Source organism: Bos taurus, chromosome X (genome assembly GCF_002263795.3).
Source record: "Bos taurus isolate L1 Dominette 01449 registration number 42190680 breed Hereford chromosome X, ARS-UCD2.0, whole genome shotgun sequence".
In the NCBI taxonomy this organism is placed as follows: Eukaryota; Metazoa; Chordata; class Mammalia; order Artiodactyla; family Bovidae; genus Bos; species Bos taurus.
In genome coordinates, this window is record NC_037357.1 from 131,168,084 (window position 1) to 131,182,924 (window position 14,841).

The window sequence follows — 14,841 nt, forward strand, 5'->3', positions numbered from 1 at the left end:
CAGCTCTTCCAAACAGTCCCTCTTTCTCTTTGGACTACTTTTCTTGTAGGTAAATGTTTGTATTTTTAATCTACCGTTTGGCTCAATGCCAACCAAGATTACTCTTAGAAATTCTTTGGTTCTCCTTCTTTTTCATTGTTGTTAATACAGGTTAATATGTTCTCCTTAAAATTTACCAAAGGCACTGTGGGAAAAATATTTTTGAAATATGTACTTTTAAAATTCATTCTACTTCTCTGTAAGACTCAGCATGTAAAGGGCAAAACGGTGTTGGTATTCTTTTCCACTAGGGCATACTTTTATTCAAAATTCAAGTTAATTTAAATACTGACCTCAGGACAATTAGACAAGTAATTGAAGAACTGACTGAGGTCCTTGGTATCACAAAATAAGGTCTGTATTCTTAAAATCAGGCAGCAGGTCTGAAAGTGAACTGGCCTCTCTACTCCAAGTTGTAAGGCTGCATCGTATAGACTAATGGAAGACATAGAATGTCTCAGTATGTACTTTAACCTAACTAGCCTTATTGTCTCCTCTGATCACATTGAAATTTTGCACAGAATACCATTATGTTTGATTTCATTGATAACCAATAAGCTGTTAGCTGACTTGCCAAGGCAACATCCTTGGACTTTGAGCCCCATCTTTCTGCTCTTGGATGCTTCAGTACCTATTTATGCAAGACTGGTCACAGGAAGGACTCTGAAACCATGGCTTGCGATCAGAAAACTTATCATGAGAAACAGGATATATCCATTCAAACTCCTGGAATAGACCTGGGGCAGGGCGGGGAACATAGGCCATCAAAAAGTCTACCTAATATAACCCCTGAAACCTATGCAGTCCGGCCACCTATCAGCTAAATAGCCTGGAAGAAGCAGTAGAACATTTTCCAAACTAGATTTAGAGGAATACTGGTGGATAATAGAAGTGATGATCTAATAAATAAATTTTCAGGGAGCCGTGGATTATAGCTCCCTCTTGGAGAGTTGTACTACACAGGAAAAATTCTGCCATGTCCTTTGGCAAATCTGCTTTATTTTTGTTTACCCTTGCATTTTCTACATTGATCTGACCAAGTAACCCCGTTTTCCTATAACATCCTTTGAAACTAATATTCCAGTTTAGGCAACACTCCTCTAGTGAAGATGAGCAGAGTGGACAGTTCCAGTACCCCTCTCTGTGAGACTCAATAAAGCTCCTGATCTCTGAACACCACTCCCACGCCCACACCAACGCCAGCTTGTTTCTCTCCAGATCCAGGGCTGTAGCAGATGGTTACTGAGATATTCTCTAGCCCTCTCAGCCCATTATTTATACTTTATATTAATGATGGTGGTGCCCTGAATATTAGTGTTGGGTCAAATTCTACAATACTGTAAAGATACTATTTCTCTGTGTGACAGTCAATATTACATTGGGGTGGAGCCTCAAGGGATTATCATGAGCAATCTTCTGTGCCACTTTATGTCCAACAGATAAAATGGGGACAGCTGAGCCAGAAGAATATACACAGTCGGAAATCGCTCTACTTCTGGTTCTGCCATTTACTTGGGAGACTTTAGACCAATCATTTACCTCCCTTTAATTCCATGTCTTCACCTGGAATTTAAGAGGGTCGAAGAGGAATTTAAGAGGGTTCCCTTAGGGGCTAATAGTCGATGATGTGGGGCCCAGTGGGCTTCTTAAGTAAAGATAAGAATGTGTGGTGGTTGTGTCTCTGCTTTTACAACCTGACATTGACTCTATTGATTATTTCATGTCCGGGCCTTGATTAGAAATGTGGTTTCTAATTACAATGTTGTTCCAAAGAGGACACTGGAGCACCATTTTTGGCATCATTAATATTTCTTCATTCATCAATCTAGTGGCCATTTATTAAAAGGCAATATATGCCATGCATTGTGCTGGAGGACACAAGCCTGAGAAAGACAAACCACTGCCACCCAGAAGCACAGAGCTTAATGGAAAATACAGACAAATAATAAAATCTGTTCTATAACAATGTGATAAGGGTTTTGTTTCACATCAGGGTTTCTTAACTTCAGCACTACCGACATTTGGGACCTTTTTTTGACTCTGTTGGTGGCTGCCCTGAACACTGTAGAATGTTTACCCACATCCCTAGCTTTTATCCACTAGATGCCAGTAGCACCCCAACCACACCAATGTGACAACAAAAATACCTCCAGATGCTTCCAAGTATATCCTGGGGAGGAAGTGGAAAAATCATCTTAATTTGAGAAACACTGATTTCAACACATTCTTTTATTGTTTGAGAATTTTCTATCTATGTGCTATGTCCTTGATGAGTCTGACAATAAAATTTTAAGCCTAGCAACTTGTCCCATTTTTTGGTATAAGTTCAATTTTCTTAATATTATGTGCACAAGTTCAAGGTGCTATCCTATTCACTGAGAGTTTTTTAAATATTATCATTAGTATGACACAATTCGTCACTCTCAAAGGTTTAAAATCTTGTTCTGAAGTGCAGAATACAAGCAATACAAGTCAGGTGAGAAAATTTCAGAAGGGGTTATAAACAAATGAGTTAGGAGCAGATCATTCATCTAATTAATATTTCCTATGACGGGAATGGCACTGTGCAGGGCTCTGAGGAGAAGGCAGTGAGCAAGAAAGATCTTTGTGACCCGGATGAACCCTTTGATTCCGTGTTTCACGCACAGCGGAAGCCTAAAGCATCTCACGGTGGACGGTGCCTCTGATGCAGGGAAGGGGGAGGGGGCAGGGGGCGCTAGAGGAGCGCTAGGGAGTGCCATAACTTTAAAACCAGATGAAGACGAATCAGGCCTCACATCCCCCAGGGATCAATCCCAAGAGCATTTAAGCAACACCAGCACAAAATGTGGCTTTTGTTAGGTGAACAATGATTTGGGGTGGGGAGGGGGTGGAGGGTGGGGGAGGCTAGCCTCCACTGTGTGGGTTTGGTGAGAAAAGTACCCAGCCTCCCTGGGTCTTGGCTTTTCAAGTGCATAGTCCACACTGGGTCCTCGAGACTAAAGCCTTCAACAGTCCCTTCCAAACCTCCCCCACTCACAAATCCTCCCAGCTTCACCAGTCCCTGCTGGGCTGGTCCTTCAGATCTCTCTCCTCTATTTGTGAGTCAGCCCCTCTTCCTTATACCCCTGGTTAGGTGTGAGCTACTTGACTCAGTACCTGTGATTACAGGAAAAGAGTGGAAGTGTTAGTCACTCAGTCATGTTTGACTCTTTGCAACACCATGAACTGTAGCTCTTCAGGCTCCTCTGTCCATGGGATTCCCCAGGCAAGAATACCAGAGTGGGTTTCCATTCCCTTCTCTTCTCCAGGGGATCTTCCTGACCCAGGGATCGAACCTGGGTCTCCCATATTGCAGGCAGATTCTTTACCACCTGAGCCACCAGGGAAGCTCACAGGAAACAGGAGCCCTTCTCTATTCCCCCAAGTGCCTCTTGTAGAATTTCTTGCATCCTTTAAATGGAACCAATCAGGAATCTGTATGTTCTGCTCTCAGGAATTTTCTTGCATCACCGCAGCTTTGCCAAGGGGGTGCAAAGTGCCAGGCTCCCTGCCAGCCTTCTTGCTTCTGTCCTAACCACATCTGTTTGGATCCTCTTGCCCTTTAGTTCTTTGGTCTCTGGTCCTTCTCTGAAAGCCTTCAGAACTGGTCCTCTCCCCAGGAGCTCTGTTTGCAGGCTGCCTCCCTTTCAGCTTGGTTCCCTAACTCATTCAAATTCAGACTCAGTATGTAAGAGCACCGCTGGGTGCCAGGCCAAGGGCAAAGACCTTCTTAAGGATGATTTTATCTAGTCCCCTGGTATAGTTACTCCATTTTGCAGACATTCCTCCTAAAAACCATCTGCCCAGAGGCAACCTCTGGATTTCTGTATCAAAAGTACATTTGCAACCTGAAAAATTTCTTATTTTGTAACTTGGATACAATTTTTTCCAAAATAAGCATGTAACTGAGTAGAAGATGAGATGGTTGGATGGCATCACCGACTCAATGGACGTGAACTCGAGCAAACTCTGGTAGACAGTAAAGGACAGGGAAGCCTGGCGTGCTGCAGTCCATGGGGTCACAAAGAGTTGGACATGACTGAGTGACTGAACAACAACCAACTGAATAGGGCAGTCTCATGAGTGTGTGACAATATTCTTCTAAATTCCTTAATAATTTTTATTCAATGTTGAGCAAGCTTAGCCTGTCTGAGAGCTAGAACCTCAAAGGAAATGTATTTCCTGGCTGTCACTTTCATGGTTCCTACATCAAGGGAGAGAAGGCATTCCAGCTCTCTCTCAGTTGGCTTCTGGAGAGGGTCAAAGGTTTTCAAGTCTAAACACGGGAGAAGTCATGTGTCCTGTGGCTTTCCACACGGGTGGTGGAGACCTCTAGTGACATTGGCTAATTCTGAGACCCCAGTTTTGCAGCCCATAGGCATGTCCTTCATTGCTTTCACTCCAGTTGGTCATCGCAGATGATGGACAGGTCACGGAATCCCATAACCACATGCTGTTGGGATGGGGTCCATGAAGTTCAGTTAGAACAGGCACCTCTTGGGCTGAGGACCCCACGGGACACACTGAGAGCCAGCTGGTAAGGCAGTGGGGACTTTAGAGGCAAAAGTCCCCAGACTCACCCATGGAGTTCATCTTGGCTCCTTTCCTAGATATGCATCAGTGTTTTTCGGAATCATCCTGAATAGATTGCTTTACCTCTCTGTCGCCCTGTCATCTCAACTGTAAATTGGAGATAGCATGAGCTCTCTGTTTCCCTGTGGTGTTCTGATAATTAGATAATGTCCCCCAAACACTCTGAGCTCTTCACAAAAGGCTGCTCTGTAAACACAAGATATCACAGTTGCTTTGACAGTTCAGTCTAGGAAATAAATCAAGCACAGACATCCCTAGCTTCCAGTGCCATGGACTCTGTTTGTTGGCTTTAACGAGACAGGCCAGGTTGGACCCTCAAAGAAATAATTGCAGCACCATTCGGTGCCCGTGGGATTTTGGACACCTTTCTTCAACAGACCAGATGCTTGGTTTAGTTCTAGCAAAATACTCCACACAACGACAACTCAACTGCTCATCCAAATTAGTGGAAACATTCTGGAATATAGGCCCTGTTTATTTCCCCTACTTTCTATTGTTACAGAGCTGCACACATGCTAACTAAAAGTATTAAGATAATAAAATTTAAATTTCAATGGAAAATAAAGGAAAACTAGTTTGAATCCCTGTACGCGATTTTTTTCCAGTTTCCTGTTTTATAACTAACTGTAATCATCAATCAAACCTGTCTTTCTGAAAATTCAGAACTTACCTTTTGCAACATATCTGCTATTTACTTTGATATTTTACTAGAAAATATTCCATATAATTACATGGAATATTTAAGACTTTTAAGAAACTCACCAGAAAAGTATTGCTTGGAAAAACCTAACTGGTACCTTAAATAAGAAGTTAAACAGATAAACCAAAAAAAAAAAAAAACGGTAAACATACTTTTATAGGTTAAAAATAACCTGTTGTTATTATTGGAAGAATCTTCCAAAAATCAAAATTGCTTTCCCTATCAAGGCAAAAAGAGGAGTTGCTCCCTGTGCCATGGACTCTCAATAGAAGCTACTACTTTTGATACCAATTGTCCCCAAAGGTTTTGCATCCCTTCCTCTAAATCTTTGCCCTTGTTCCCATTCTCTCGTGCTGAGATCAGATGCACAGTTTTGGGCACGGGAACAACAACGAGCTACATGTCATGCCATGATGAGTCCCCAGTAATCACCAGCTTGTTGCTGAAGCACAGTGCCACTGGGTGATGCCTGCTAGGGCATGGCTCTTCTTTATGAGAACCCATATTTCTGTGCCAAGTGTGCTTTAGTCCATTCTAAGTCTTAGCAACTCTGCTGCTGACAAACTGCATTGCTCCCAATCTAATTTTTTGAACAAATCTTTTGCAAGATATGTACACATGTGTATATATGTATATACGGATGTATATACATATGTATGTGTATATACCAATTAATAATACTGATATATATATATGACTACATAATAGGCATATTATATATATCACAAATTGTCGCATGTATTTGAATGCTAACTAAAAGAAATGTTCAGTTGTATAGAGTGATAAAAGAAAATAGCCCCAGAGATCTAAAGAGCAGTATTTTTAATATAAAATTGTGAGTTATATGAACAGTCTATTAGAAACAACGGACTCACATGATCCACGTGCCCACTAACTGCATCTCAGCTCCCTGAGGACAAATACAATACCTAATTTAATTAAAAATCTATCCTTCTATTTTTAATGCTGCTTGTAAAAGAGCTCGACACCCAGACAGGAGATTTACGAGACAAGAGTTAAGTTTCCAGTCGCAAAATTCATCAATAACTTGCAGAGAACACACACTGCCAAGAGACACTGCTTGCTTCAGAGAGTTTTTACCAGAAAGCCAACACATGGAACAATGATTTACAAAAGCGGGCCTTAAATTTCATTAGGCAGATGACATGTTCTAACTGAGAACTTCACCCTCTCATCAAGATTCTCCCCATAGGGATGACAGTAAGAACATAAGCTTTTAGAAAGGAACCTAAGGGGAATGTTTCATTTCTCAGGCTTTTTGTAGCACTGAAAGCCCTTTCTTGTTAGATTTTGGGAAAACAAACAGAACCAGTACTTCAAAACACCAAATGAATGTTCAAGATGAGATTTTACCGGAAAGAAAATAGAGACAGTAAAGGGTGTGTGTATGCCATCAGTTTCTGGGATCAGAACTTTTCTTTACATGAGGAGTGCCTGAGAACAGTCTGCTTCGGAGCCAGAAGTCCCGGACAGCTCTGAGTACTTGGGGATGAGAAAACTCATCCTCGTGTATAAAAGTAACTTCTCTCAGCAGCGAGGAGAAATCTCTCCCTTTCTTCTCCTGACCCACTGGCCAACAAAACCCGAGGAACCTATCATTTCAAAGAAAGTGAAACATAACCCCCTGTTTCCCCAGGCAATCTCCCCTCGGCCCACACGTGCCTCCTCCACACAGCACACACTGCACGCTTTACCTTTAAATTCCCAGATTCTGTCACCGGTCCTTCCTACTCTATCCAGCAGGAATGCAAGATGATGCGTGCTCTTCACCCCCAAGTGGCATTTGACTCCACTGCATGCAATCACTCAATGCAGTATGGATGAACGGGCCAAGTTCAGGTTCACTGCCCTACGAGGCTTTATTCCTCACAGCACATGACCAGGGAGCAAGCGCGCACTGCTGCTGGGGTTGCTCCGCTCCCGTGGAAACTAATGGAAAAAGCATGTTGCCAAAAGCTCTCTACAAGCTCGCTCTCCTCACCCTTGCTGTGACAATGTTAAAGCTGCCGCCTTGAGAAAAAACAAAAGCGAAAGGGACAAACTGCCTCCCCAGAGGAGCTTTCTCTTCCAGCAAAACGTGATCCATGCCACGCTCAGGGACAACAGGTGAAGCCACGGAGGAAGCCTTGAACTTTATGGCCCGGAAAAGCCTGGGCAAAGCTGGCTGGGTCCCTGAGTGGTGCAGGCATCGGGCGTCCTAACCGAGCCTGTTAGCAACTTGCCTGGGGTGTGCAGGGGGCCAGCAAATAAACCTCCGATAAACAATAGAGAACACGGTCGACAGCTTAACCTTGCTCCTGCCTTCAGAGATGCCAGACTGTTGTGTTTGCTCAGGACTCTCCTTTTACCAACATTCAATTTGAATGAGCCAGTGCAAAATGCGCTGCTCATCCGCTCTGAGAACAGGATGCGTTTATGTGAAACACGAGGAGAATGCCTAATGGCCAGGCATCCTCTGCATTCCCAGGAGCTTGTATTACAGGCTAGCTTACATTTCACTGCCTGCCTGAACCCCTGCCAGCACCCGCTGCACTTCTGCGAGCATCATGACTTCAAGCCAACTTCCCATCCACACACACACACACACACACGCACACCTGAAACATTGTGATGCCTCCTGCTAAGAGAAGCACCTTTTGCAAGCTCCCATCTGCACCAGGTGACACGCCGGGTGACGGTGATGAGGAGCAAGCTGACTCTGCCAGGCTTCTCTTTTCTCTTTCAATCAGCAACTTTCAAGTCTGGGAAAGAAGAGTGCCAGATGCATTGTGGTGTGTCAGCTGTAGGCTGAGAAGTAACTGCTCCGTGGGTCTGCATTAGAAACGGACTCACGAAAATGGGGCTGCTATAGCTTTAATTCATCTTGGATGTATAACATTAAATACAAGCTTAAGAACAACCCACTGTTCAAAAAACGTGTGATGTTACGTGACACAGTAAGTGTGCCTTGCAGGCTACTGCTAAGGTCCCATCTGATTACAATGACCTGTGACCAGCTGTGAGGGAAAGCAGGTCTCTGAGTACATTTCATTGTACATTTTCTCCTCATGTGGAGCTCTGAGTTGATTGAGTTTCAAAGAAAATATTGTTACAGTGCTTATTTTTCTTCCTTAAAATTGCCCCAACTGTCTAGTGTGGTCTGGTAATTAGTTGCATGGCCGAGTTTCAGGTAGAATCTTGGTGTGGCCTGGCAGTGAGCAACTTTCCTTAAGCTTCTTCCACAGCCTCTTCTGACTGTGGGTCAAATGCACTTGGATGGAGCAGAGAGAGTGGATGAGATTTACGTTCATGGAGTAGACGAATGACTGAGGCTATATGTATGCCTAGCAAGCACCCCATTGGAAGGAAGTACCTGGGAACCTAGTCAAAAGTATTTCCTTGGGAAAAACAGCATGTTGTCACGGAGGTCTGAGGAATTCTGCTCAAAACTATATCCAGGGCTTATGCAGAGCTCTAAGAAGTCACAGTAACCACACTCACAAGAGAATAAGGTAAAAAACAAATTACAATTTCTAAATTATACTTCATCATCCCATAAATAATGTATGACAAAGGAAATGTCTTTCATTTATGAGACCAGAGTTTTCTCATCCCCTGACTGAGCTTGATACAACTCTCCTCCACCTTTTCTTCTGGATTTAGGTCCTGAGAGAGAGCATGCCTTACTACTAATGTTTTGAATTCTGAGTGCACAGAATGACATTTTTTAAAAACAGAAAGAAAAAATAAATCTAGTAAAAATCACTCTGAGCACTGCTAGGTAACGTAACTCCTATGAGCTCCTCCTTGAAACTGTAGCCAATTTGTCCCACATGGACTAAGGAATTGAGTGTAAGAGAGTGAGTGTGTGTGCGAGCATGCACTGATAGCATGGGAATAAATATCAAGTTATGTAAATCTCATCCTAGAATCAATGGAAAATTGAGGGATTTTACAAACGGTTGATCAATCAACAAGTTAAAATGAACTCTAGCAGATTCTTAGACTTAACAACAGAGGCCAGTACATCAATTCAATCTCTAATCCTAGTACAGTCATTTGAAGCCATTAGTGCAAGACTGGGAAGCACGAGTGGTGATGGGAAGGAGAAACAGACCCATACGTTGGCATTGGTGATTACGAAAGAAATTCTTCTTAGGCAAATGTTCCACCCAGCTCTCAAACAAGCTATTTACAATTATTAGTACTCACAGATAGCCTGGACAATTGGAAGATGCCTTCCAGCATTTGAGGGAATATGGAAATAGCTGGTATAAAATGGTGACTGTATCAGTTCAAAAATTCCTATTAGAAGATGCTCAAGATGGATGGATTCATTTATCCATTCATTTCTTCAAACAAGCATGTCCAGAATACCTCCCATGGGCCATGCTCCATGCTGCCTGCTGGGGGAATGGATAATATATGCATACCTCTTGACCACAGAGACTCATGGTCTTCATACTCAGATGCTTTTCCTCATTTCCCAAAGAATACTTCTGTCAGTCCCAAAAACTGACAAGGCAGGATTCTACAGGTGGGATTTCAGACTCCTGAGGAATGTCCCTGGGTTTCTAAACACCTGACCCCACTCTTCCCACACACCTTGGGAGACAGAAGGATAGAAAGCACCAAGGATCGTTGGCCCCTGAAGTGCCAGCAGGAACTACAAATGACTGGCTGTCTCCCATGACCTTTACCTTCTGGTATCAGCTTGGGGTTTTGTTAGATTATACAAGAGGCCTTGCAGATGTAACTAAAGCTATTCATCAGCTGATGTAAAAATGAGATTATCCTGGAATATTTGAGCAGACCCACTGTTCTCACATGAGCCCCTAAAGGCAGGAAAGGGAGGTGGTAGGGTAAGTCACAGCCCCTGAAGCCTGAGAAGGACTCAGTGTGTCACTGCTGGCTTGAAGACGAAGAGAGCACATGGAAGGGAAATGGAGACCTCAGTTCTACAACTGCCAGGAACCGTACTCTGCCAACAAGCGGGGAGCTGGGAGGAGTGCCCAGCCTCTAGGAGTTGACAGCCGCAGCCCCAATACCCTGATTTTAGCCTCGTAAGACCCTAAGAAAGGATCCAGACATGGGCTTGTTGGACAGCTGATTTACAAAAATTGTAAGACGGACAACAGGGGCTGTTTAACTCACTAACGTAGTTGCAATTTGTTGCAAAGCCAAGAGATAACTAATAAAGCAGGGATGCCCATGGCCAACGTTAGTGATCATCCATAAACTCACCATCCAGTTTTGCAGACAGTTTCCATTCATTTGGCTCATTCATGGGGAGGGTGACCCTTACCAGGGCCACAGATGTCACTGGATGGACATACTAAGCCTAGAAAGACACTAGGTCCAGGACTGGGACACCCAGAGGATAAGAAAACGGAGCACCAGGAGGGGAGGCATATTACAATTAAGTGCCAGACACTGTGTTAGGTCCTGGGGTTCAGATGCAAGGAAGCCAAAGTCCTTGTCTTGCGGGGGGTTACAATAGAATGGAGGAGACATGGCAACTAACTAGAAGGCAAAGCACAACTAAGCGAGATTCCAGGAACAGAGAGTAAAGCCATTCTTTCCATCTGGAGGTGGGGGTGGGTGCTCCTTTGGAGCCACCAGGAGTGTGACTACCTGAAGTGCCAGCTGTGCGTGCACCCTCCCCCAAGAAAAATTATCTGTTACCAGCTATCAAAAAACTCAGTATTTTATATAAAAACGGGCTCCAATTCTGCACTTGCATACCCTATCTGGCTACCCTCACCCTGGTCTCGTCCCTCTTGGATCCCGACTTCATTTAAAATATTCATATTTTGTTCATCTTGGATGTTTTGCAGTTTTTTTTTTTAAGATATTGTGTTAAGATACTGTTTAGCTCCATTGTGGAATTTTGGGGCAGTCTTTTATAGTTTGCTCCCCAGGAGACGCCTCATTTGCCTTACCCTGGGGTGAACCAGGGAGCGAGGGGCCAGGCAGGGCGGGAGTTAGGGCGGGAGTTAGTCCAAGCTCAACATGGGTAATTCTGGCAGGGATCATCAGAAAAGCTGTTTGCATTTGAACTTAGGCTTTCTCATTTGGGGATTAGAGGACATTCTCTCTAGCTTCATCCTAAGCTTAAAATTCAGAGCCTAAGATTGTATAGATAATGTTGCATCTTTAGGCAGCTGGACTCCAAATGCTAACAACGCTTCCTTGCCTGCATACAGATGTATCAATGCTCAGCTTTAAGTCTGTTCAAAGTGTTTATCTACTTTACTGTTAAATTAGAGTAATTTCACTCCAGAAATCTCCAGAGCTCCCACTCTGGACACTGAGCTCATCAATAAAGAAAGATGAACAGAATTTAAGGCTTTGGTGAAATTCAAGGAGAGCTAAGTCAGAGTTGGGGTTTTTTCTGTATTCTTCGTCTAATGAGGTCAAACTCCGTCTGCAACTCCACGCAGGTGGTGACGCAGCTTGAGGGAACCGTTGGCTGACCTGTGTGATGCAGGTTACCAGTGATCACAGACCCTCTGTTCCTCCTTTGAAAGACGGTCACCTTTGTGGGTTTCGACTTCTGTTCTAATAAAAGGAACGCTGGTATCCAAAATGGTGCTCAAAGGGAACGCTGAGCTTCCCAGTGGCTGACTTCATATTTAATTGGATCATTTTTAGAATGAGGAGGATTCTTTTCCCCGCAAGTTCTAAAAATAGCAGGAGACCACACAGTTTTGGCTTTGGATTATTGACAGAACAATTTGTCCCATTGGCTTTTTGGCTTTGTTTAGTTGGGAGATAATATTATTCTATTGTCAGATTGATGCTGGTTCTTGTAGCTGTGAGTGGGCTTAACACAAAAGGCGTTCTCTGGGCCAATTTAAATCAGCAGGTAGAAATTGTTACACATCTGAATCAAAATAGAGGAGAAAAGTATATGGCACTTGCTTTGATAAACTCCCACCATTTATTATCTGGGACTGAGGTTTTGAAAAGCAAACAGTTTGTAGAGTTTAAGCAATCAGCATCTGATTATTACTTAATGACTGAACTCTCTTAAAGGCTCCATAATAATTAAAATGCAAAAAGGCAACAAAATGTCATCTGAGAGTTTGAATTTTTAAACACCCAGGTTAAAGCATGGGAAATGTAATAGTCTCTCTGAAAAATGAATAATTTCTTTTTCACTAAGTAATCAGTTAGAATTCTAATAGTTCAACAGAACACACAGAGCAAAGTGGGTACATGAACCAGCCCCGAGAAAGCGTGGTCGCACATATGGCAGTTTCATACCTGACTTTACAAATCTAGGGCTAAGCTACCTGAGGTTTTTGCACTTTGTATCTAACAAAGGCCAAAATATAACGAAATGGTCCTGTAACTGTAGATGAGGCAGGAGGAAGAGAGAACTCAGCAAGGCTGTTCCACAAAGTTCTAAAGGACATCTCGGCTATATCATGGCACAACGAGGCCAGGGGTCCACCAGCTCCTGGCCTCTCCGAGGGACCAGTCACAGAAAGATACTATCGGGCCCTGTGGTACTGCAGAACTGAAGTCTTTATTTCATCAGATATGAACATTTCCATCACTCAGAGCTCGCTTTCCTGTGATGAGGTGTCTCAAACCCCCAGTGAAGGGAAGGCCAGCTCTGTTAGCATATGACAAAGAGAGAAAAAGACCATCTTCCTAAAAGTCTTTTAGATTTTTCTTAAACATTTCTGGGCCCAAGTTACTAAAGTTAGAGCAAAAGGCAATGGCCTGGCCTAGACAGACTGCTGTGTGTGAGTGTGTGAGAGTCGTGTCTGACTCTCTGCGACCCCATGGACTGCAGCCCACCAGACTCCTCTGCCCATGGGATTTTCCAGGCAAGAATACTGGAGTGGGGTGCCATTTCCTCCTCCAGGGGATCTTCCTGACCCAGGGATCGAACCCGCATCTCCTGTGACTCCTGCATTGTAGGCAGATTCTTTATCACTTGAGCCACCAGGAGAACCCAAAACACAGGGTCTTTGCAGTTTAAGCAAGAATCCAGCTCAGCTACTTTGCAGCACAAGGAGATGCTGATGGCAGGGATGGCAATAGGCAGGAGGCTAGGAGGGGCTGATGACACCAGGCTTCAGAGGACCTGTATACTTGGGTGGTGACTCTCACATCCCAGGAGGCATACCAGAATCATGTGGAAAGCATGTAAACAAAATCCTGTCTGGCCCTATACCCCAGAGATTCTGACAGAATGGGTCTAGGCTGGGACCTGAAAGCTCCTCATTTGATGTTCACATTTAATGAGGTCAGGAGTCACCCAAGTAAGGCAGGCAGGTTTCTGGCAGTTTCCAGAAGTTATCACATGTCAAACCCAGGGAGGCTACATGTGACTGAAGTTGGCCAGACTATAGAGACTGGAAATCAGAATCAAGTCAAGAAATTCTGATGGAGCTCAGGCCTGACCTAGGTCCACACCCAAGATGCTAGGTGAGCGAGGTATGTCCACAGAGGAGAAGTGATTTCTGGAAGTCCTTCAGCATTTCTTCTATGCCACTGTTCCATCAATACATTTGTTCTTATTTTAGATCTTGTGATAGAACACAAAATGCCCAGCTAAAAGTGAATTTCTAATAAATAATAAATAATTTTTAGTAAAGGAATATCTCAAATATCACAAGGGTCAGTAATTTTTAGGATAAATGTATTCCAAATACGGCATGAAATAATACTTTTTAGCATCAGTATATGAGAAATATTGCTAGAGTCATACTTGTCCTAAAGCTATGTGTTGTTTACCTGAAATACAATCTCGCTGTGCATCCTATATTTATATTCACTACATCAGGCCACTCCACTCATTTTTAGTCTTCATTGTTATCACGCGCATATTTATTGATCTCCTGTGCAGCCACCCAGCTGAGCATTTAATCTTGTGGCCTTGCGCTCTCCTGTCTCATAATGAGTAACTGTGTTGGGGGCGGACCTAGGTGTGCACAATCCACTCAGCCACTTTCAGAGGGCCTTGTTGCAAATGATTTAGCCTTTCTTAGCCTCAGACGCCCTCTAGGCAATGGGGGCTTCTTGTGGGATGTAAGGAGAATTAAGTACAGTAACTCCCCTACGTAAGAAAGAGTTCCATTCCAAGACAGTGTTTTTAAATCCAATTTGTTCCTAAATCCCACACAATTAATCTAGATACCCAACTAACACTATCAGCTATATATATAGTACTGTACTGTATGAGGTTTATAGTACATTCACATTTTTGAAAGTTCACTGCTTGAAGGTTTGTATGTAGGGGACTTACTCTATGAGTCTGGACAAGGCGCAATGTCCAGTGCTTGGCATATAATAAGACTCCTTAAATGGTTGCAGTTACTGTCCTGACTTCCTAACTAGTTGATTTCAAGGAGATCTTTGGCACACTCATATTAAATTGAAGTAAAAAGACACTCTTAGTATGGGAATTTCAGGTTCAACTCTTTAGGCTATGAGTAAATTAGTTTCGAAAATAATATTTAATTAGGGAC